Source organism: Pinus tabuliformis, chromosome 2_1 (genome assembly GCF_031772625.1).
Source record: "Pinus tabuliformis cultivar Carrire ecotype Pingquan chromosome 2_1, CPIR1, whole genome shotgun sequence".
NCBI lineage: Eukaryota > Viridiplantae > Streptophyta > Pinopsida > Pinales > Pinaceae > Pinus > Pinus tabuliformis.
Genome location: NC_142299.1, coordinates 150,680,818 through 150,703,370, shown reverse-complemented (window position 1 = coordinate 150,703,370; position 22,553 = coordinate 150,680,818). Strand labels below are relative to the sequence as shown.

The 22,553-nt window shown below is 41.5% G+C and overlaps 1 pseudogene; it reads left to right on the top strand.

Moving 5' to 3' along the window:
- The window catches only part of LOC149199188 (uncharacterized), a 262,651-nt pseudogene that overhangs the window by 114,662 nt on the left and 125,436 nt on the right, over positions 1-22,553 (top strand).

Sequence of the window (22,553 nt, the reverse complement as noted above, 5' to 3'; positions counted from 1 at the left end):
ATTGATTCTGCTACAGATTGTCACAGGAGCTGTGGAAATTGTCAGTTTCTGCACTTTTTACACATTAGCTCAATTTTATAAAGAAAAATGTATAGAACCATAGAAATATTGGACCTATTACCTCTTTATGCCTCTGTAGCTCAGATGGCCATGTTTATACAAAATGTGACAAGATGATGCAAAAATCGGTTAGTTATGAAGGCTTCTACGAGGTATAATGATAACACTAAAGTAGTAGACTGTCAAAAAGGTGTTGATTCTTAGGCCGAACAATATCCTTGGAGGTTTACAGATCAAGTACCTTCATGGTGATTAATTGATGGAAATAACTCCACCCCTACATCTAACACTAGTGCAATGTGATGACCTTCCTCTTTTATTCTTTTCCTTTTGTATACTGAAGTAGTAATCTTACCGTTCTCATATGGGTTTATAACTTTATCCTTTTTTGCTCATTGCTTTTAAATGTAATTTTTTTTATTGCTTAGGAGTGGCCTTGAGTCCTTGACATTCTCACATCACTATTGTTGCTTGTTGCATTCTCTAGTGCCATTGACTAACTTTGGGCACTGGTGGACATTCATAAATTATTTCTTATCTTATTTCTATGTTGAATATTGATACAAACTTTCATTTGAATAATAATTTGTATTGGCTTATGGCTATAATGCACATTCTAATTTGATGGACTTGTTATGGAATGGAGAATCTCTTGTGAAACTTAAGTATTTTATCTAAGTTAGAGTACTACTTTTCTTGTTTTTGGGAAAAAGATCATTGTGCTGTTATTTTGAAAATCTACTTAAATTTGATGTTATACATTTACAGGAGATCTCTCCGTGTGGGAGATTAATTGCAACTGCGGATCGGGACTTCAAGATTCGTGTAAGAAATACTTAATTCTTTGGAATGAATATTACACTTTTGCTTGTTTATTCTTGAGAAAAATATGAACGTATTCAGCATAAAGATCACTAATGCGGAATATTTATTTGTTGACAGGTCAGTATATTTCCTAAAAATCCTCTTGGAGGGGCGCATGAAATACAAAGCTTTTGTTTAGGTCATAGAAAGTGTGTGTTAACTCCTGATTTCCATTGTGATCGTTTACATACTATGTAGAAGGAAAATTTTTGTTTGCTTGCTTCTTTTGCCAATTGAATATGCCATATTTTGCAATCAAATATTCAGTGAAATGGAAATGAGAGAAGGTGAGGTACATGATTATTGGACCTTTTTTGCTTGATACTACTTTTTTGATTTAGAGAGAAGTGATTCACCCCATTATTTTATAAGTCGACTTTGAAATCCAAAGATATTGATGATTTATTGGGACTTTATTTTCATTTGAGTAAAACATCTTAAAAATTTAAAGATTAAAGTACAAAAGAAACTAAAGAAAATTTGGCTCTAGTAAACTTAGTTGATTGGCTGGAAGAGGGTCAATAGTATTCATTTTAAACGAGAGCTTAAACTATCATCTTTAGACAAGGAAGAGAGATGTTGCCAAGGATCCAATGGAGACAATATGTCTCTTATATTTATTAGATGTCATAGTTCTATTGTTCAGATTTGTAAATGTCTATAATTTTGTGTACTTTATATGTATTGTCAAAATAGTAATAATATAAAAAATGTGACACATGTCATTGTTCTTGTGGTATAGGAACTAAGTCCACTAGGGAAGGTCAAGGGTTCAAGTAATTAGAAGGTGATTGATGATATATGCATCCTATATATTTAATTATCTCCCTTTGGAATTTTTTTATTCATAACTATTAGACACCTAATCCTTAGTGATTGGGCGAAACATTTAAATATGCAAATAAATAAAATAAGGTAATTTGAACCAGTGTTGCAGGAACGGTCCCCTCGTAAGGATCTGGAGGTATAACTACGTCCTATACAGATCCACCACCGATCCTTCGGCGGAACCGCAAATCCGAAAATCAGATCCGCGGTTCCGCCTTTTTTTGGCGATTCTTGGAAAATTGGAACCCGTGGGAGCCCAATCCGCGGTTCCTACTGCCTGATCCGCGGATTCAGAAAGGATCGGGTGTAGTTCTATGGAGGTTCGGGTGTGTATCCACTGCGGATCACAAGCGGATCCGAGAGAAGGTGGACGGTTCAAACGGTTCCACAGGCCTTTTTAATTTTAATCTTTGGAAATTTCAAACTGTTATTTGAAGAACTACACTTTCCGAATACTCCCAAGGTGCCCCTTGATGCTCTCTAGATGCTTCCTAGATACTCCTTAATGGTAATGTTAAATTCTTAAAGTAAAAGTGACATTCTCCTTCATCTTTCATTTCCATCATTTTACTTAAATTTTTAACATTACCATGAAATGACTCAAGATGTTTGAGAGTGGTTCCAACCTCATCAGACTTCATATAGAGAAAATATAATTTCATATCCCATTCAAAATTTAGCAGACTTAACACTTTTCAGGATCAATGGGATTGTGGTGTTTCATTGGATTATATCATGTATGAGGGCATGCGATTGACATTTAATCAAGAGCACCAAGCCCTATATGTACCCCAGTGTTGGTGTTATTGATTGTTGAACTCCTTTGTCATGGCCTTAGCAATTATGTACCCTTCACTCAAGTCAAAATCATTGATCACGCATGTTAAGCTTTCTCTACTGTATTATAAGGCTTGGATTAAGTTGTTTGATAAAAATGAGGTAATGTTGACTAATATCCTTATAGAATTGAAGTAGAGGCAAAGACTAGACAAGAGAAGAGGAATATAGATTTTAGATGGTTGATGCTGGAATAATTAGTCATTGATGTACAATGGATGCCATATCTATCTTGATTTATGTACAAATATGCATGTTTTCATGTCTTTTACAATTAATTTGGTATTTTGGATGTTTTTTATAATATAAATGCAAAAAATAAAAAATAGAAAGATATATATATATATATATATATATATATATATATATATATATATATATATATATATATATATATAGTAGAAGCTTCCTAGATTTTTGGGAAATTACACTTCCATGTCGCCGCTTCCAAAAAATGTCCCCATTTCATCCCCGCTTCATGCAACATTGATTTGAACAGACCATGGAATTGGAATCCCAAAGGTCACCACTTTGATGTATAGATATTATGTACAAATTAATAAAACTTAGATTGGTAGTCCAATATGTGATTCCTTGGCTTGACATGGTATCAGAGCCACATCTCTACAGGTTCCAAGTTCAAGTGCCTTTGCCCATCAGTGTGTCGTTGTCGCAGTCCTCAAAATCTTTCCCTGCCATCCAAAACATTCCCTCTGCCACCCCTACCAAGTGGCAAACCTGCCCATGCCTTTTCAATCTCCTCGACTTGTTGAAACACTTAGCCTGTTGAAATGTACATCTAACCATGCTCCCCCTAATGAAATGTTCGACATGTATTTCTTTGCATTTTCGGCGCCTGCATTTCTCTGCATTTTAGTTGCTTGCATTTCTTTGCATTTTAGTTTCCTAGTCGCTTGCTTCTCTCATGATGGCCAAAATTAGTGAAACGCTTGTCAACACTTGTTTTTTGTTTGTAGTTTGTTTCTAAGAGAGCATTACTAGTGGATCTTTCTTCAAGTGTTGGTGACAGGATTGTTCTCAGAAAGGATGGTGAGCACTCGAGTGAAGTATTTGATGTAGTAGTCTTGGCTCTTTGCCATCTTATTCACATATAGCCTTTTCCTCGAATTTGCATACAGTTGTTGGTTCAAGTGTCTAGATGTGCGAAAGTCATCTAGAAGCCCTTTTAACCTTAGTAATTACTCTAATTATTAAAGTGATTTCTTTTTATAAGAAAAAGTGATTAATCTAATGAGATGCAAATGTTTTTTTTTTTCAATTGTGGTTCACGGTCACTAAGTGGCTGCTACATCCACGGGTAATAATCCGAGCAAATCCACCAGAAGGGATCTACCCACCGATTTATCTGGTCAGGCCTATCCCCAAGGGTGTTGAGGAGATTTGACCCTGTGACCTCCCAATTGGCAAGGTACTTAGCAACGAGAACTCGACCAATTAAGCTATCCCTTGGGGCTGATGAGATGCAAATGTTATTTACATTAGTGAATTAGATAAATTTCAACTATTGATCTCAAGTGAAGTTAAGATCTAATCTCAACCGTCAATCACTTTGGAGATTAGGGTTGTGGATTTGAGTGAATAACTCAAATTTATAAAAAGAAGATTAGGCTAAGGGAAAAGATACACAGTGAACACACTTGAGAGTAGGTGATCTCATTGATTGAATTGAATTGAATTGAATTGGAGGATTTTTAATGACGTCCACGAGACCAAACGGTCTAAGCGACCCAGATATCCAATAAAAAAACACCATACAATAACAACCCTCTTGGCATGGATCATAATCAAAATGTTTTCCGTTTTGTGATGCTTTCCTTCCATAAATAGCTCACATAGATTGTCCACTTTCAAGTCACTTTCAAACTGACTGTGAATGTCCTTATAGGCAGGACACTCCATGATGAAGTGCCATTCGGTTTCAACCGCTCCCTCCTCACAGAAGACACAAGTCCTTTCTTCCCACTCTTCCTTGGGAACTACCCATCTACCTGTTTCGCATCTAAGATGATGGGATCCGATCCTTAGCTATGCTATTAAAATCTTAGCCTTTCCCTTGATTGTGGCACTCAAATAGGTATTTTCATTATGTGACCATGTAGGGTTGAAATTATTGACATATATCATTTTTTTATGGCCAACGTGTTTTTCCTAGGTGGTAGTCCTGAATTTTTCAAGTACCCACTTATTGATTTCCACTTTGGAATTAGGAAAATCTCGCCAATTGATTCCCCATTTTCCCATCCACTTGTCATTCTGCTTCCACCAAGTTTTCCTCCTACGCTTTAACTCTTCTACCACAATCAACTTGGGCCACCGATGCTCAACCATGCCATCTACCTTTTTTAAATACATTAACAAACGAATGATTGCTAAAGCTTCCATAGGAAACAAACCGGTCTCTGCTAGCAATATCTCATATGGGATAGTTGATTTGACTTTAAGATTGCTAGTGATTAAGTGTTTTTGAATTCTTTCTACATGTCTCCATTTGTTGTCTAACATGCTTCTCCCCCAAACTTCACACCCATAGAGGACAACTGGGGTAACTAACAATCCAAAAAGAGTTTTCTTGGTTTTCCAGTCCCATAATTATGCTTTCCTGCATCTATTCTGAAGAAGGTAGGAAGCTCTCCATCCCCCTTGAATCCTTTCAGTTCTGCATGTCTCCCAACTGAGCCTGTTGTGAAAAACAATTCCTAGGTACTTGTACTCTTCCACTATCTCCAAGGATTTTCCCTCAAAAATAAAGCTAACTTCTTGTTTTCTTCACTTCAAAGAGAAGATCATGACTTTAGTTTTGCTAGTGTTTACTTGCATCCCCACCTCTTGATAGAAGAGCTCTAATGCCTTCAAATGCTCTTTCAAACCATGAGCCGATTTTGCAATTAGAATAAGATCGTCTGCATACAAAAGCAACTTCACCACATATCCTGCTAATTGAACACCCTCTCCACTATCTTTGTTCATCCATTCTTCCAGCTTATCAATATATAAACCGAAAAGCGTGGGGGAAAGAGGGCACCCCTGCTTAAACCCTATGTCACTACCAAAGCAATCAGAGAAGCCTTCCTTAGTTCTGATTTTTGCACTAACTTTCTCGTAAAGTTTATGCACAATTGCTCTATACTCCCTTGGTATTCCGAGCTCTTCCATTCTTCTCCAGAGCTTATCTCTAGGGATAGTGTCAAAAGCTTTTTTAAAGTCAACGAAGCAACAAAAGGCCTCCTCGCTCTCGAAGTCCCAAATCTTTTCGATGAGGTGCCTAAGAGTGATGCAATGATCAATGGTACAGTGCCTTGGCCTAAAACCAACTTGCCCTTTAACTCTTTTACCCTTTTTTTTCTGCCTAGTTGCTAACTCTACACTCCAACATGCTCCTAAACATTCTTCCAAGAAGATGGTTGACCATAATATGTTGAAATTTCTGAATCTAACACATTAGAAATTCCTACTGCATTATCTGGTTTATTTCACCTCTTGTTTATTCCTTAACAAGTTATTTAACCATATAAATACTGAAAATAAACACAAATACAGTCTCAACTCATATACATATCATCAACTGAAATAATAGACAAACACACAAGGGACACGTTATTTTTGGACAATCGTCCCCGGAAAAACCCATCTTGGGAAAACCGGTGCAGCAGTTCTGAGGGTTTTATTATTAAGCAGATTTCTTGAGTACAATTAGGGTGCCAAACTGGTTCATCCAATAGTGATTTCTATTTGGCAATAATACCTCTCTTCGGAAGTAGATATTCAGGAAGTTTGCCCCACGAAAATCCATCTGGCGCTTGTCCAAGGCTCTGCACCAACCCTGCTAGCCTCTGCATAGCTCTGGAACCCCCTGCATCAGCCCTCTGCCTCTTTGCATTAGCTCTCTAGCCCTCTGCATCACCAACGCAGGCCCTGCTAGCCTCTGTTGAAAAGTGTGCAACAAGAAATGCTAAATTTAGAATGTGCTAAAAATAGGACTCCTAAAAATAGCATGTCTAAAAATAGCAGTTTGACCAGTGAGGTCATTGTTGGAAATAATATTGAGAGGGGGGGTGAATCAGTATTATCAAGTCAAATAATTTTTCATTTTCAAACTTAGATATACGCTACTTCAGATATGGAAACCAGCGTATACACGCAACTGTGTCTACAGCAACTAGCGTATATTCAGTAAACTTAAGATTTAATTAATCTATTTGATCTTTAATCAGTGCATCAGAACTTCATTAACCATAAGGACAGTAAACAGGTGCAGTAAACAGAACAGATCATCACACATATGAACACAAGATATAAGGTGGAAACCCAATGTGGGTGAAAACCACCTGCTGCAATGCTTCTCTATCTTCTTGTTAATAAGAAACTTCTTTTTACAATATTTCTGTACTGGTGCAGTCTTATACCAGTACGCAGGCTTCTACCTGCAGAAGGCTACAACCTTCTCTCGTTCTCCAGCTTCTCTTGGAAGGGAGCTACAACCCCCTTAGCTCTTGTACTAGCTGATGTACTAGTACGTAGGTGCTGACCTACAGAAGGCTACAACCTTCTCTTTTCTTCCAGGGACCACGTTTCATAAATTTTCAGACTGGATCCATAAGTAACATCAATCAAACATCAAATATATCTGCATCAACCAATCCCCTTTGCACCAACCAAAACTGAATCAATCAATCACTTCTCTGAATGTTGTAACCAGAATACAGTAACAGTAACTAGACACCAATCCTGAACCCAGAATACTGCAGCAATAAACAGAAGTAGCTAAAACATATTTTATGAGACGTACGCTACTTCAAGATGAAGAACCTGCGTGCATACGCTTTTGTATTAAGGCAAACTAGCGTATACGCTGTTTTGAATTACCGAACCAGCGTGTATACACGCCTTTGCTGTGTCGAACCTGCGTACAGATCTATAAAAGATAATTTACTCTTTTCAACTATTCAGACATCAGTTATACCCAGATTATCAATTTATAGATTTATTCATGCGCCAAATATAACAGATCAAAATCACACAAAGATACTACAATTCAAGCCTTAAGATCTTGACCCATCAATAGAACTTATCCTTCTTCTAGCGCTCAGGTTCCTCCTTGGTTCAGATCCATCTATGCACCATAACCCAATGACCAGTATTCTCGATCTTTCTCTTCATAAGATATTCAATCCTTGATTGAATGCCTTGGCCTAATGATCTCCTTCCCCTTTTATAGTCTTAGGCCTTACTCAATACCATGGTCCAAAACCACTTAGAACCAATACCTAGGTCCAAATACCTGGGTTCAACACTTCGGACGAGATACCATGGTCCAAAACCATAGGTCCAAATACCAAGGACCAAATACCATGGACTAAAAATAAGTTTTCCCACATGTACGCGCTTTTCCGTGCATGAAAGTGCGTGCATATGCATATGCGACTTTTGATCGGCGATCCTGCGTGTATACACGACTTGGTTAAGTGGAAACTGTGTATATCTCTTTTTCTTTTATTCTAAGAGCCTAAACTGTGATCTGTCATCTGAGTGAGTTGCCGTCAAGGACAACACCTGTGTCATAATGCCAACAATCTTCCCCTTTGGACTTGATGGCAACCCCAAGTCATTCCAAGTCACTCTCCCACTCTGTCATCAAGGGGTGATGCTCCCCCTGAGTACATGCTGAAATCTTCTGCTCTGCTGTGCTGTCCATGCTCCCCCTGACTGTAGGCAAGGTCTGCAAAAAGATGTTCTACAAGAAAGAACATGACTCTATAAATGACCTTCCTATCACCAAAGACTCATACATACATCCATCTCCCAACCAAGTGGGGATATACCAATATTGACCAATCCACCCAACCAAGTGGGGATACACCAAAAGTTTACACATGATAAAACAAGAACATTACATCATCCATCCCAGGCATAGTGGGGAAACAAAATAGGTCGTTACATGACCTTGATGATAAAAGATATACATGACATAGAGACAAAATATCTACAACAAGACTATGATAGTCATCAACAACTATCATCAACAACATCTGTCAATCATCATTCAGACTCCGTTTGGAAAACATTGAAAGATTTATATCAGAATAGCAGTGATCAGAGGAAGCTGGCACTGAAAGACAAGCATCAAAAGATCAAGTGTGAGAAGGGCGATACGATCACTACATTCTTGAACAAGCTCACCAACTGCAAAGATGAGCTTGCAAGCGTAGGGATCACTACCGCTGATGATGATATGGCGAGTCTAGCACTTCTTGGCCTTCCTAAGAGCTGGCATAGTTACCAGGACTTGGTTAATGGAAGGGACAAATTTCCAAATTGGGAACGACTATGGTTGGATTTGATGTAGGAGGAGATCAGATGGAACACCAGAGATGGAGATTCTTCATCAAAGCATGACGAGGAAGAGAACTTGGCTATAGCATCTAAAGCTAAGAAGGGGAAAGGGAAGTCATCCTGATCCAAGTCTTCTCAAGGAGGGAAGAATTTTGACAAGTCGAAAGTGAGATGCTTTCATTGTCATGAGTTGGGTCACTATGCTACTAGTTGCCCAAAGAAGTCCAAGAAGGGTTCCTCCCAGGAATCTGATGGTGATGCATTAGCTTCACAATTTGAGATGGATTTCTCACTTATTGTATGCATGGTTTCATCCAGCATGGGATGTGTTTGGTACTTGGACAGTGGAGCTTCTTTCCACATGTTAGGTGACAAGACTATTTTTAGCACTTTGGAGGAGAAGGATCTCCAGATACGGATCGAGATGGGCGATGACGGAAAGTACCGTGTCTCAGGTTCAGGTACGGTTGTGTTTCAGAGGGAGCATGGCTCTCCCCTCTCTCTTTCTAATGTTATGTATGTACCAGGGCTGAAAAAGAATCTTGTGTCTATTGCTATGCTTGAGGATAAAGGCTATGATGTAGTCTTTAGTTTGGGAAAGGTTTTCCTAAGGCATATCGGCACTGGACAGACCAAACAGATAGGGATTCGAGTTAAGAATCTCTATAAGTTACAGGTAGAAGATTGTGCTGCTTTGAGTTCCAAAGCAAAAGTGATGCATGGCCAAGATATTGGCGAGTTATGGCATAGGATACTGGGCCACTTGCATCATGGGGCCTTGAAGATCATGCAGCAGATTTCTACTGGATTACCCAAGTGCAAGCTGGAGCAAACGAGCACATGCAAAGGTTGTACTTTGGGTAAGTATGCAAAATCTTCCTTTCATGATCGGGATGGTAGAGCAGGAGCAGTTCTGGAGCGAGTTCATTCAAATGTATGTGGACCCTTCTCTACCGCCTCCACCGCGAAGCAAAGGTATTATGTTATTTTTGTTGATGATTTTTCTCATAGATGTTGGATCTACTTTATGCAAAAGAAGGATCAAACCTTCTTGAAGTTTTGTGAGTTCAAAGCTTTGGCAGAGAAAGAATCAGGGATGAAAGTAAAGGCCTTGCACAGTGATAATGGTGGAGAGTATATTTCCCTGCATTTTAAGGACTTCTGTGCTTCAGAAGGAATTAAATGGGAACTCATGACAGCTCATAACCCACAACAGAATGGGGTGGCTGAAAGGAAGAACAAATCTATTGTGGGCGCAGCTCGATCGATGTTGCATGACCAAGGCCTACCACTTCATTTGTGGGTTGAGGCATGCAATACAATAGTATATCTTCAGAACAGAAGTCCTCATCGTATTTTGGGGATGAAGACACCTATGGAGGCTTTTTCGTTGAAGAGACCAGTTGTGAGTCACTTCTGCATATTTGGATCACCAGTCTTCTGTCATGTGACCAAAGATGCTCGAAGGAAGCTAGACGCAACAGCTAAGTTGGGATACTTGTGGGATACACGAATAAACCTCACAACTATCGTGTGTTTCTGCTGCCAATCAGAGAACCGTAGTGCGCAGGGATTTGAAGTTCGATGAGCAGCGAGCCATGCAAGTGTCACTTGAGAGGAAGCTCAAGTTGCATGGTGATGATGAGGAACTATTAGTTCCTAAGGAGGAGGATCCTCCTGATGATGCGAATCAGCTGCATGCAGAGATTGCAGTAGTGGAGATCACCACTACTGGAGAGTCTTCCAGAGATGGGCAGAAATGCTCAAGGGAAGCTGACAGATTGATGTAGGATGCGAGAGAGAATGTGGGGTAGCCATCCTCTCAACACAGACAGAGGAGATCTCCGGGTAGATACACTGGTTACATGGCCATGGTTGGGGAGTGTGTAGAGACCGAGCCTTCTTCTTTTGAGGAGGCAGTGCAATAGCCAGTTTGGGTGGATGCGATGGTAGAGGAGTATGATTATATCATGCAGAACAGTGTGTGGGATGTTGTCCCTAGACCGGAGGACAAGTCAGTGGTTACTTCTCGATGGCTTTACAAGGTAAAGTAGGCAGCTGATGGTAGTATTGAGAAACACAAGGCAAGGTTTGTTGCCCGTGGTTTCTCACAGGTTGAGGGGATTGACTATGATGAGACCTTTGCTCCTGTTGCAAGGTACTCATCAGTTAGATCAATTATAGCACTATCAGCACAGATGGATTGGCAGATCCATCAGATGGATGTGAAGACAACATTCCTCAATGGGGAGATTGAGGGAGAGGTATACATAGAGTAGCTAGAGTGATTTGAGACCTTCGATCGTGAGTCACATGTGTGTCAGCTCAAGCGAGCTTTGTATGGGCTGAAGCAAGCGCCCCGTGCTTGGTATACCAGGATCGACAACTATTTCACTGGGTTGGGCTTCACTAAGAGTGAAGCGGATGCGAACCTCTACCACACCATTGTAGAAGGTAAGCTATTGATTATTGTACTTTATGTCGATTATCTGATTTTGACAGGTGATGATCAGTTGATCAAGTCTTGCAAGGAGGACCTTACAAGAGAGTTTGAGATGAAGGACATGGGCCTCATGCACTACATTCTAGGCATGGAGGTGTGGAAATGAGATGGGAAAGTATTTGTGTCTCAAGGCAAGTATGCCAATGAGATACTCAGGCGCTTCCACATGGAGATGTGCAAGCCCATGGAGAGTCCTCTAGCAGGAAGCCGGAGGCAGGAGGATGTTACTTCAGGTGAGGTAGTAGTTGCTATTGTTTATAGGCAGCTTGTGGGTTCACTCATGTATTTGGTGAACACACGACCGGATTTGTGCTTTGCAGTGAACCAGCTGAGTCAAGCTATGGTTCAGCCAACCAAGTTGTTTTGGAAGGCGGCAAAGCATGTGCTGAGATATCTCAGAGGCACTACATAGTATGGATTATGGTACAGGCGGACAGAGGGAGTGAAGCTCCAAGGCTTCACAGATGCAGATTGGGCAGGTAGTCCATCAGACAGGAAGAGCACTTCTGGAGGAATCTTCAACCTTGGGTTAGCTGCGGTTTCTTGGTATAGCAGGAAACAGAGATCAGTTGCACTTAGCACAGTGGAGGTAGAGTACATGGCAGCTAGTCAGGCTGCATGTGAGGCCATCTGGATGCGGAAGATTCTAGTGGGATTGTTTGGTCAGATGATGGATCCTACAGTGATATATTGTGATAATCAGAGTTGCATTAAACTCTCTGAGAATCCAGTGTTTCATGACAGGTCCAAGCATATAGATATCCACTATCATCATCTACGGGCTTGTGTGGTCAAGAGGATCATGATGTTGCAGTGCACTTCGACTGAGGAATAGGATGCAGATATTTTTGACAAAGGGATTGTCAAAAGGTAAGTTTGAATTCCACAGAGACAGGATCGGGGTTGTTGATAATCCCTTTCTTGTTGAGAGGGAGTGTTGAAAAGTGTGCAACAAGAAATGTTAAATTTAGAATGTTCTAAAAATATGACTCCTAAAATAGCATGTCTAAAAATAGTAGTTTGGCCAGTGAGGTCATTGGCCACCTTGGGTGAGAGGTGAAACTGCTAAAAATAGAAAGTTCTAAAAATAGCATTTCTGGGTCCCTTCCTATTTTTAGCAGTTCCTGGTCTAACTATAGGAAGTAAAAACGAATTTGGTCTTAACAACAGTTTGAAATATTAATTAATTAATCTCCATGAGTTAATTAGTTATGGAAAATTAAACTTGAAGTCTTTGTGAGATCATGCAATTATTTTCTCTCTTGATTTAGGAATTTATCCCTTGATTAAAGGAGATAAGGTTTAGTTCTATATTGAGAGGATCAGTTGACTTAGTTAAGTCCAGTTAGATTATTTTAAAAAGTTGTTAATATAATGAGATATAGTTTGTTAATGCTTGCATGCATGTGACAAATATTATTTTCAGATAATTGAGTATTCTCTCATGAATAACTGATGCATGGCAGTTCAGACAAAGACCCAATTGAGATCAAAAGACGGACAATGTACTATCAGATGCTAGGATATTTCTAGTAAGTATTCCTTGCATGAGGAAGGAATCTATGTTCTTCTATGACTACGTAGTTGGACCTAAGGTGACAACAGGTATGATTAGGCCAATTTTCAGCCTATATATTGAGGCCTAGGTAGTCCATGATTTTCATCTTTTGCTTGCAGGAAGTACAGGATAGCTCTTGAGCTGATTCTTTTGTAACCTGAAGAGGATTTCCACTTGATTGATAATACAGTGTTGGGGTTTTATGCTGGTGCTCTCCCCAGTGATATATCTTGTGTTATGTGTGATTATTTCTCTTGATCAGTTATATGTGTTTATGCTTGATGATGCTCATGAAATCGATTTTGCTTCTGCTTAATGTTTTGTAGAACTAGATCAAGTATTATGCTTTAGGACATTGCATATATCAGTTTGATCTACAGGTGAAATTTCTACAGCCTCTGCGCAGTCTCTTTGGCCCTCTATGTGGCTCCTGCTGGCTCTGCGTAACCTCCTCAATCACTGCGTTGACCCTCTGACACTATCTCTGCCTCTCTGCTATGTACTCACTGGCCATCGCTGCAACTCAGATCACTTGTTCGAATTTTCTCAGCAAACTCCGCTCCAGAAAATCGAACTCACTGATCAATCTTGGTGTATTTCCAACTGACCCTTAAGCCTCCTCTTATACTTTTCCTGTTAAGTCTTCAACGACCGAGATTAAGTCTCTAATCAATGGCTAAGATTAGATTTGGCTTGATCCATGTCATTTAGAACATTCTCACCTAGTTTTATATTAATACCCATTAATATTTTAATTTTCCTAAGTTTAGATTTAGGAACCCCATTAAAAATATTATTTATTTTAATATCTCTCTAATCAGGTGGAATTTTCCCAAACCATTTCTAGGTCTTGGAGATCTCATGTGCTTTAGCCTCTCCACCAATTTTCATGGCTAGAGCACATCCGATGCTACCAAAAATCAACACTGCCTCTTAGCGACGAATTTGCTCTAGTAATGCTCCACCACTAAACATCACACTGATCCTTCCGCATCGGTACCTGTGCTGATGCTTGGCCTACTGCCCAACGTCCACTACATTGCTTGCTTCTTGTACTGCTACCCATGCCTCTGCCACTGCCACTGCTACATCTGTACAACACCTCCCTCTACATCCATGTTGCTGCTGGTCCTTCCTCCCAACACTGCATCTGCACTGCACCTCTCTCTCAACATGATGCATTGTGCTTCCCATAACACTACCACTGCTAACTGTTGCACTGCAACTCAGTTACCGATAAGTAAATAACTGATCTACCTAATTACTGACATCGTTGTCAGTCTAGAAGCCCCCTGATGCTGAAGCTACCTCTGCGCTGCTGCAACACCTCTGTGCCTCTCGCACTGCCGCAACCACCTCTATGCCTCTCTCCATTACTGCAACCACCTCTGTGCCTCTCGCACTGTTGCAACCCCTACTGCACTGCTACAAACCTCTGCACTCTAGCATTGCCTTGTTGCTCCATCCACATCTTGCTTCTACTGACATCTGTCATCTTGCTACTGTCACTCGGGGCTCCTATAGCCGGATATGATCCAAGAGTTTGGGTGCCTCAAGGATCCTGCCCCTCATCTTCTTTAGTACTCCTGACTATAGCTCAATGTCACCCCACCTCTTCTCTAGAGGTGCATGAGCACTCATGGCACAGTCATCATCCGTCTCGCCTTCTTTCTCTACCTTAGCTGGAGCTGCATTTGTTGTGGGGGAAAGTATCCAACTCGGAATGACCCTAACCCACTCTAAGGGTGACAGTTTCCTTAGCAACAGCTGAAAGCAAAGCAATCTAAAGTTTCTTCTTTATAACATGCAAGAGATAAAGGAAGAGATCCACTTACCGATGTCTTGCGCAAATGGTCGATCCAATCTCCTTTGTTTGCCGCTTGCTCCCAGATACAAGTCTTTTCATGAGCCCAGCTACACGAGATCCTGCAAATAAGACAAGAAAAGGAAACTACAAGAAGCATGCATGTATAATCGATTCAAGGATTAGCATAAATCAAAGACGCAAATGAAACAATACACTATTGAAACACATGCGAATAGAAGAACCTCAAATGCTTTATTAATATATGGAAGTAAGGTTCAGGCGGTGATACAACCATGAGAGGTCCAATCCAGCATCACCTTCCCGACGGAGAGAAATCTCTTCTTCACCTCCCTCAAGCAATCACCCAATACTAACAACTGTAAACCAACAGCAATTCTTTGCACAAAATTCCCGCCCCTAGATCCCATGGGATGAGATCCTTATATAGAGTTTTGGAGTGAAGATAAGTCAGCTTGATGTGTGACTTGTTGTCCTCTTCAACTCCAGTTGTTCTTCAGTCCTTCACTCAGAGTTTCTGCCTTCCACTTGGAGTTTTAGAACCTCTTAACTCATCATTAGGCGAATCTTCTGATCCAAGTGTCAATTTAGAAGCTTCCTGGGCACTGGCACATTGAGAAAAGATTCCTCCACATGTCCAAGTACGCTCAGCGCAGGTAGCCTTTGTCCTACTTGCTCTGCAACGTAGGTAGCCTTTGTTGTACCTGCTATGCAGCGCAGATGCCTAGTGGAGCAGCTGCAATGATCCAAAACTGACCTGTTTTTGAGTGTTTTTAGTGGAGAACTGAACTGTAGTGCTGTGGTTTGCTGACCTTGCTCCTCTAGGGGTAGGAACAACATGTTTAGGGACTTTGGATCCCTCAGATTATTGACATTTCATGCTCTATGCTGTTAGGCACAAAAATTTCTATAACAGTTGCCCCCTAAAGTATGAGGTCGTTTATCGGGTGAAATGCTTTATTAGGAGGATCCGAAGTTCATTCAATCGCCGGGAGGTGACCTGTAACAAAATACAATACAATACATTATCTTTTCATACTTTCTTTTCATGATCTAGCTGATGCGGGCATTTCCCATGCTCAGCTTTATAAATACATTCGCTGTACATAAACAGACGATCGTCTGATAATAGACTGATAATTCTCTGCTTTTAATTATCATCCTTTTAGTAGGATGATCATCTGCTGCACATGTCTATGTTTTTATCTCCTGAATATATATCGCAGCCCGGATGGATGAAACTAGATCCGGGGTCTTCAAACTTCCGATCTTCACACTAAGTACAAGTCGATCCATGTGAGAATTTCTTGAAGTCGAACATGGAAAGACATCGCTTGATTACCAGTCAATAATGTAAACCGTTAACAAGCGCGAGAGGAATCACCGATAATGATGATGACCCTCAAGGTACTACAGCACAATTCACGTGGTGTGAATATAGGATCTGACGTCGAACACCACGCAAAGTCTTCCGGTCGAAGGTCATTAATGTATACCTATCGCCGGAGGTGAGAAACTTGCCATTGAGGCATGCAAGCTTCAAAGTACTGAGGGGGTGTTCCTAGATCAACTTCTTGGATAATGAGCTGATGTCGACAAGAAGCGATCCGTCAAAGGAGGGCCTTAATGAATCCACATCAGTGACACGGAACGGAGCTAGTGATGATGGTGAAAACGATCTATGAAATATGATTCAGGGTGGCGGTCATGGAAGGATGAAAGATGATGTATGGTAGTGGATGGGACCTGGTTGACACTTTCTGAATGACATCTCTTGAACATATAACGACACTGATGTGATGGATCGGTAGCATTACCCCATGTATGGATGGTATGGCGAGACCATGGTGAAGGGACCGGTGAATGATAATAACCCAACCCGATATTTACGGAGGCAAAAGTGTCATGTTCAAGAGCGACCTGCTACCATTAAGCTTTTGAGGTTCTTCCCAATTTTCCCCAGTCATTACTGACCAGTACCTCTTTATTTTTGTCAAGCTTGAGGAGGATAACATATGCTTGATCTATAACCTGCCCTTCGGGCAAGCCCATCGCTACGTTTTTAATGAGCTTAGCGATAGGGAAACTCGTTCTCGTCTAAAGACAAGTTTGTCGCTATCTAATATTTTTAACAAGCCCAGCGACAATGACAACTCGGTTCTTTTCATTTTTAGAGAGTCTGAAAAGGGTACATAAAGTGGACTCCAGGGGTCCTTTTTCGTCATCTAATCCCTTAAGTCCGAAAAAGTATAAAACAATACAGAAGGGATGAATGTTCGATATCTTTATCGAGCCGAACTAGAAAAGCGCTCGATCTTTTTGTGCAATAATCCCTCAGGTCCAAAAAGATTAAAATCTAGAGGAGGGATAGCTCTTCCGGTCCTTTTAACGAGCTGGAAGGCCAAAACTCGGCAAACTTTTCATATTTTATGAGTCAGTGAAAAGAGCTCAAAGAAGACTCGTCTTTTGAGGAACGAGTGATAAACAGGGATAACAGCAGATTCCAGGTACAGGTTGGAATTTTCCAATCACGGCAGTATTACAAGGATGGCTAGGTGAAATCACTCTTCGCAGTTGTTCCTCAAAATAGGTAAACAATCAAGTGGAGGTGAATGATCGGCCAAATGAAAGGTGGAGGTGATGGTGCACAAACACGACCAAGGCTTTTATGGCTGATGATTTTAAGGTCTCAAATGGTTATTTACCGGTTCATTTTTTCCAGTGAGCTTGAACTCTGGGGGGAAGCTTGCTCACAAGCTTAACATTTATTTTTTAACGAGCATGAACTTCCGCATTAAAACTGCTCGGTTTTTGCGTTTATTTTTTAACGAGCATGAACCTTGCCAAAACTGCTCGTTTCTTGTGTTTATTTTTTAACGAGCCTGAACCTTGCCAAAAACTGCTCGTTTTTACCAGTCATAAAGTAGGAAGGTCTCATGGAAGATTGCTATTTTTTAAGGAGCTTCATCTTCCTACGTATTGCTCCATATCCTCTCTTTGTGCAAGCTGGGTATCGGCCCATCCTACGGGTTAGAGGGGTTAGTCCTACCTAAAACTAAAAAGCCACCCGCGCTTGCATTCCAAGAGGTTTGCATGCCCCCAGGTGTAAGTCTAACTTCAAGGTCGCCCCTACTTATCCGTCAAAAACCTTTGTTTTCAACAGGTGAGGCTTACCTCTTTCAGGTTACCCAAAGATTGTTCTGCTAATCTTTCAAACAGAAACTTTCTTCGGCGATGTCTATCATTAGGTTATCCAAAGATGGTTACAATCTGTGGCAACAACAACGTCTCTATCTTTGGGGGCTGCCCCTACTTATCCTTTAAAACATTTGTTTTAATGGGTGAGGCTGGCCTTTTACCCAAAGCCGGTACCTACTTGCTGCCACAAACGGATCCCCTTCTTTGGTAGAGCCTACCTATTTAGACAAAGGTGAATGACGTGACTAACGTCAGACACTTAACTTTAACAAAAGAATCTTATTCCAGAACAACCTCATCCCTAACAACCCCTTCTGAGAGTCCAACTCTCTCTTTGTCTTCTTGTCCTTCTTCTCCACGAAGATGGCTCAGAGGAAGATTCACAAAGATGAAGGAGGGGGACAGGGTACGGACTAGTCATATTCTTCCGCGGAAATTCTACTCTACACCTAAGGTTTTTTCTGCCTCCATAGCAGACTAGGATGCATGCCCCCTGGGCTCCTGCGTTCCTTTCCCGAATCACTCGCATTCATCAGGAAGAAGAACCGGGGGAAGAGACCTTTCTTGATCGAAAAGACCATTGAGGATAGGTATGTGACTACTTGCGATGTGTGATCCCGGAAGTGAAAGTTGGTCTACGAGCTTGACCATTCTTCCTTCGTATGGAAAACACATTATTCGAAAGAGTGAGGAGACTATTGCTTCCATGCAATATATGTAGTCTCGTCCAAGGAGTAGGTTATAATCCAAGGGTCCTTGGACGACCATCAAATTCATCTTGACAGCCTTCCCTTTCAGTGTAATATGCACATTAGGTAGAATCCCTAATGGTCGACTGGTTCCTTTGTCAAAACCCGAGAGACGCCTTGTCTCGGGCAAAAGCGTCGGGCAACCCAGTGCTTTCCAAGCAATAGAGGACAGGATACTCACAGATGCCCCTTCATCAATGATAGTTCCAGCCATCACCATTTTGTATATTTGGACTATAATTCTAAATGGTATACTAGCTGGTAACCAGGGTCTGCCTAGTTGGTTCCAATCAAAGGACACAACCAGGTTGCTTGGTGGTGGGACCGAATATACGGCCGGATATGATCCTGATGAAGCTCCTTCCTGCGATAAAGGAGTGGGCACATTGCCCTGATGTTCATCAGAATCGGTGTTGACGAAAAGAATATGGACGGTGTCATCTTTATTCTCTTCGGTAGGGGTGTCAACTGAAGATGAATCCTCAGTGACTGTGGTATTTGAAGATGAAACTTCTGAAGGGAGAACCGGGTCAACTGCCATTTCGACCTTTGGACTTTCGTCCGGTCCGGATTCAGTAGGTTCACTTTCAGTGACTGACACTTCAGCTGGCCCTCTGAGCAAGACAGCTGTATTTTCGACCAACGAAGGACTTGGCGCGAGTTTTTGATATCCAGGAGGAAGTAGCAACGGTGTAACTGGTTGATCTTCCAAAACTCTCTTTGCTTCGTCTAAAAAGGGACAACAACGGAGGGTGTGATTGCCTTCACACAGTTCGCAGGAGGATGTCCATCCTCTTCGTCGTCTAGGACCTTCACGTTCGTTGGTCACCGGTAAGCATTCAACCTGACTGTCAGAGGTTGACGCTTCCGAACTGTGCAAGCGAGGGGACCAGTCCCTTAGTATCCGGGGAATATTGGGACAATCACGGTGGAGGTGGTCTCCTCTACATATGACACATGGCGATTTGGGCCCGGTCCGTGCTGTGTGTGGGTTTTCGTTAGATACCTTCTGCTTGCCCCCAGGCGCCTTTGGCTCCTTCTGCTTCTTTTCTTTCTTCTTCTTTTCCTTCTTCTTTTCTATGGGAGCTCCGCCTTCGGCGGCTCGACCCTTCGAAGAGAAAGGATCGGATTCCTTCTTCCTCTCCCTCTTCTCTACGGGAGCACTGCTTTCAGTGGCTCGCCCCTTCGAAGAGGAAGGATCGGAGGAAGATTCATAAGAAGTGGAGGGCTGGGGGATAGCGCTAGACTGGTCTAACTGTTGACTCGACTGTTCAGGAACCGTGGTGGTCTGAACTACAGCGGTTGAGAATAGCCAAACTGGCAGGCCAATTGTCAGTCCTGGAAGCGACAATGTGGCCATGTGGGGCGCACCAACTTCTCCCCAAGAGGAGAAAGGGCTAGGGGTCCCCCCCTGTGGGATCCCTTGGTTGGTGTGTTCCATGTTCTCAACTTTAAAGATCAACGTAGGAATCAAGGGTAATTATGTTCCGTTTAAGATGAATTTTATATGACGACGCTTTAGACACAACTTGCTTTTTCACTTTTTAAGAGTCGAGAAAAAGCTAAAGATGACTCTAGTCTCCTTCGATGTATTAACGAGCCCGAAGTGACAAATGCTCGGATGGACTTTTTCAGTTATAGAGTTTGAAAAAGGCCAAAAGAAACTACTCTGGAGTTCTAGGCAAGGGTGTGCCAAACCTTTCGCAAAACCACAGAATACGTTTTACGGTACGAGTGGTCGATCTTCGTGAATGCTGTGTTCACTGCATCGCGATCAGTAGGGCGGCCGACACGGCTTCCTATGGATAAAGGCTTTATTCCTATAGGGGTCCCCCAATATACGCGACGGTACGCGGGGGCACAAGTCCGTATTAGTGCTATCGTCCCTCAGGAGGAATCACCCACCTTCGTAGAGATCAACAGTCACTATGTTTAACGACGTCGGTTCACGTCTCTACCTAGACCTCTACTGTGTTTCGTTATGTTTCAAAGCGTTTTTAGATAAATTCAGTTCTTTTTAGGTTGATCTTGCTTAGCAGTTTGCCTTTATGGATCACCACGTGATGTATGAGACAACTCCTAAATGCAGTCTAAGAATGATAAGCAAGCTTTTTCAATTCTTTCAACTTATGAAAACCTTAACTACTGAAGGAAAAGAAAGACATCATCTTTTCAAACAGATCATGGAGCACACACTAATGCACTTTCCTAAATCGACATGCAAACTGTCAAAATGCACATGCACAATGCAAGTATTTCTTTTCTTCTCTCTTAATGTTTAGTGTATGACAAAAAGAAAGCTGTTGTACGATTTCGAATTCAACTTCAAGCGAAAGCAAACAAGTATTGTCCAATAATCAAAAGAACACCTTAAGATTTACTCGTTTCTACACAAGAAATACTGAAATTCGAACCATATAACGAAAGCAAATGCTCAAGTAGCTATGAACAGCAATAAACTAGCTCTTAGAATCACAACGACACTTTCTCACAGGTCTAGATCCAAGAGGTCACAGCAAGACTAGTTCACTTTCGCTATGGGAAACTGTGAATGAAAGCAAGAAATACAATAAGAACAATCACGGTTTCAACATACAACTGAGGTGGAATGAGGGCAAAGAGAAGTGGTTTCAGCTGGGTATATAGGTTGACAACAGGCTGCAAAAACACTACTGAAAACTAGGCAACAGACAGTGGAGAATCCAAATTGCACAAAGCAAAACTGGATCAGCGCAGGTGCTGCACTGTCAATCTGAGATGCAGCGCAGGTAGCCCCTTCGGGACCTGCGTTGCAGTGCAGGTAGCCTTTGTTGCAGCTGCACTGATGAGACAACTCACGTCTCTCTCAGATTCCGGGTCACAGTTTGCTAAAAAATGAGTGGTTTTTGGCCAAATCAGAAGCTATCAGACAAGTATACACTAGAGGATGATTGAGGAAGATGAACATTATCACAAAGAGCTAAAAAGAGTCCTTGTGGATCAGCTCTTTAAATCATGAACATGCCCAGCACTGGGCTAGAGTAGCTGCCCTCTACTTTGCATTCGAAGGATTCGAATGCAGTTCGATTTGGTACTCCCTTTGTCCAAGAGATAAATAGCAAGAATACACAAGCTACCAACAAGACACGATCCCCAGTGGAGTCGCCAGTCTGTTGTGGGGGAAATTATCCAACTCGGAATGACCCTAACCCACTCTAAGGGTGACAGTTTCCTTAGCAACAGCTGAAAGCAAAGCAATCTAAAGTTTCTTCTTTATAGCATGCAAGAGATAAAAGGAAGAGATCCACTTATCGATGTCTTGCGCAAATGGTCGATCCAATCTCCTTTGTTTGCCCCTTGCTCCCAGATACAAGTCTTTTCACGGGCCCAGCTACACGAGATCCTGCAAATAAGACAAGAAAAGGAAACTACAAGAAGCATGCATGTATAATCGATTCAAGGATTAGCATAAATCAAAGACGCAAATGAAACAATACACTATTGAAACACATGCGAATAGAAGAACCTCAAATGCTTTATTAATATATGGAAGTAAGGTTCAGGCGGTGATACAACCATGAGAGGTCCAATCCAGCATCACCTTCCCGATGGAGAGAAATCTCTTCTTCACCTCCCTCAAGCAATCACCCAATACTAACAACTGTAAACCAACAGCAATTCTTTGCACAAAATTCCCGCCCCTAGATCCCATGGGATGAGATCCTTATATAGAGTTTTGGAGTGAAGATAAGTCAGCTTGATGTGTGACTTGTTGTCCTCTTCAACTCCAGTTGTTCTTCA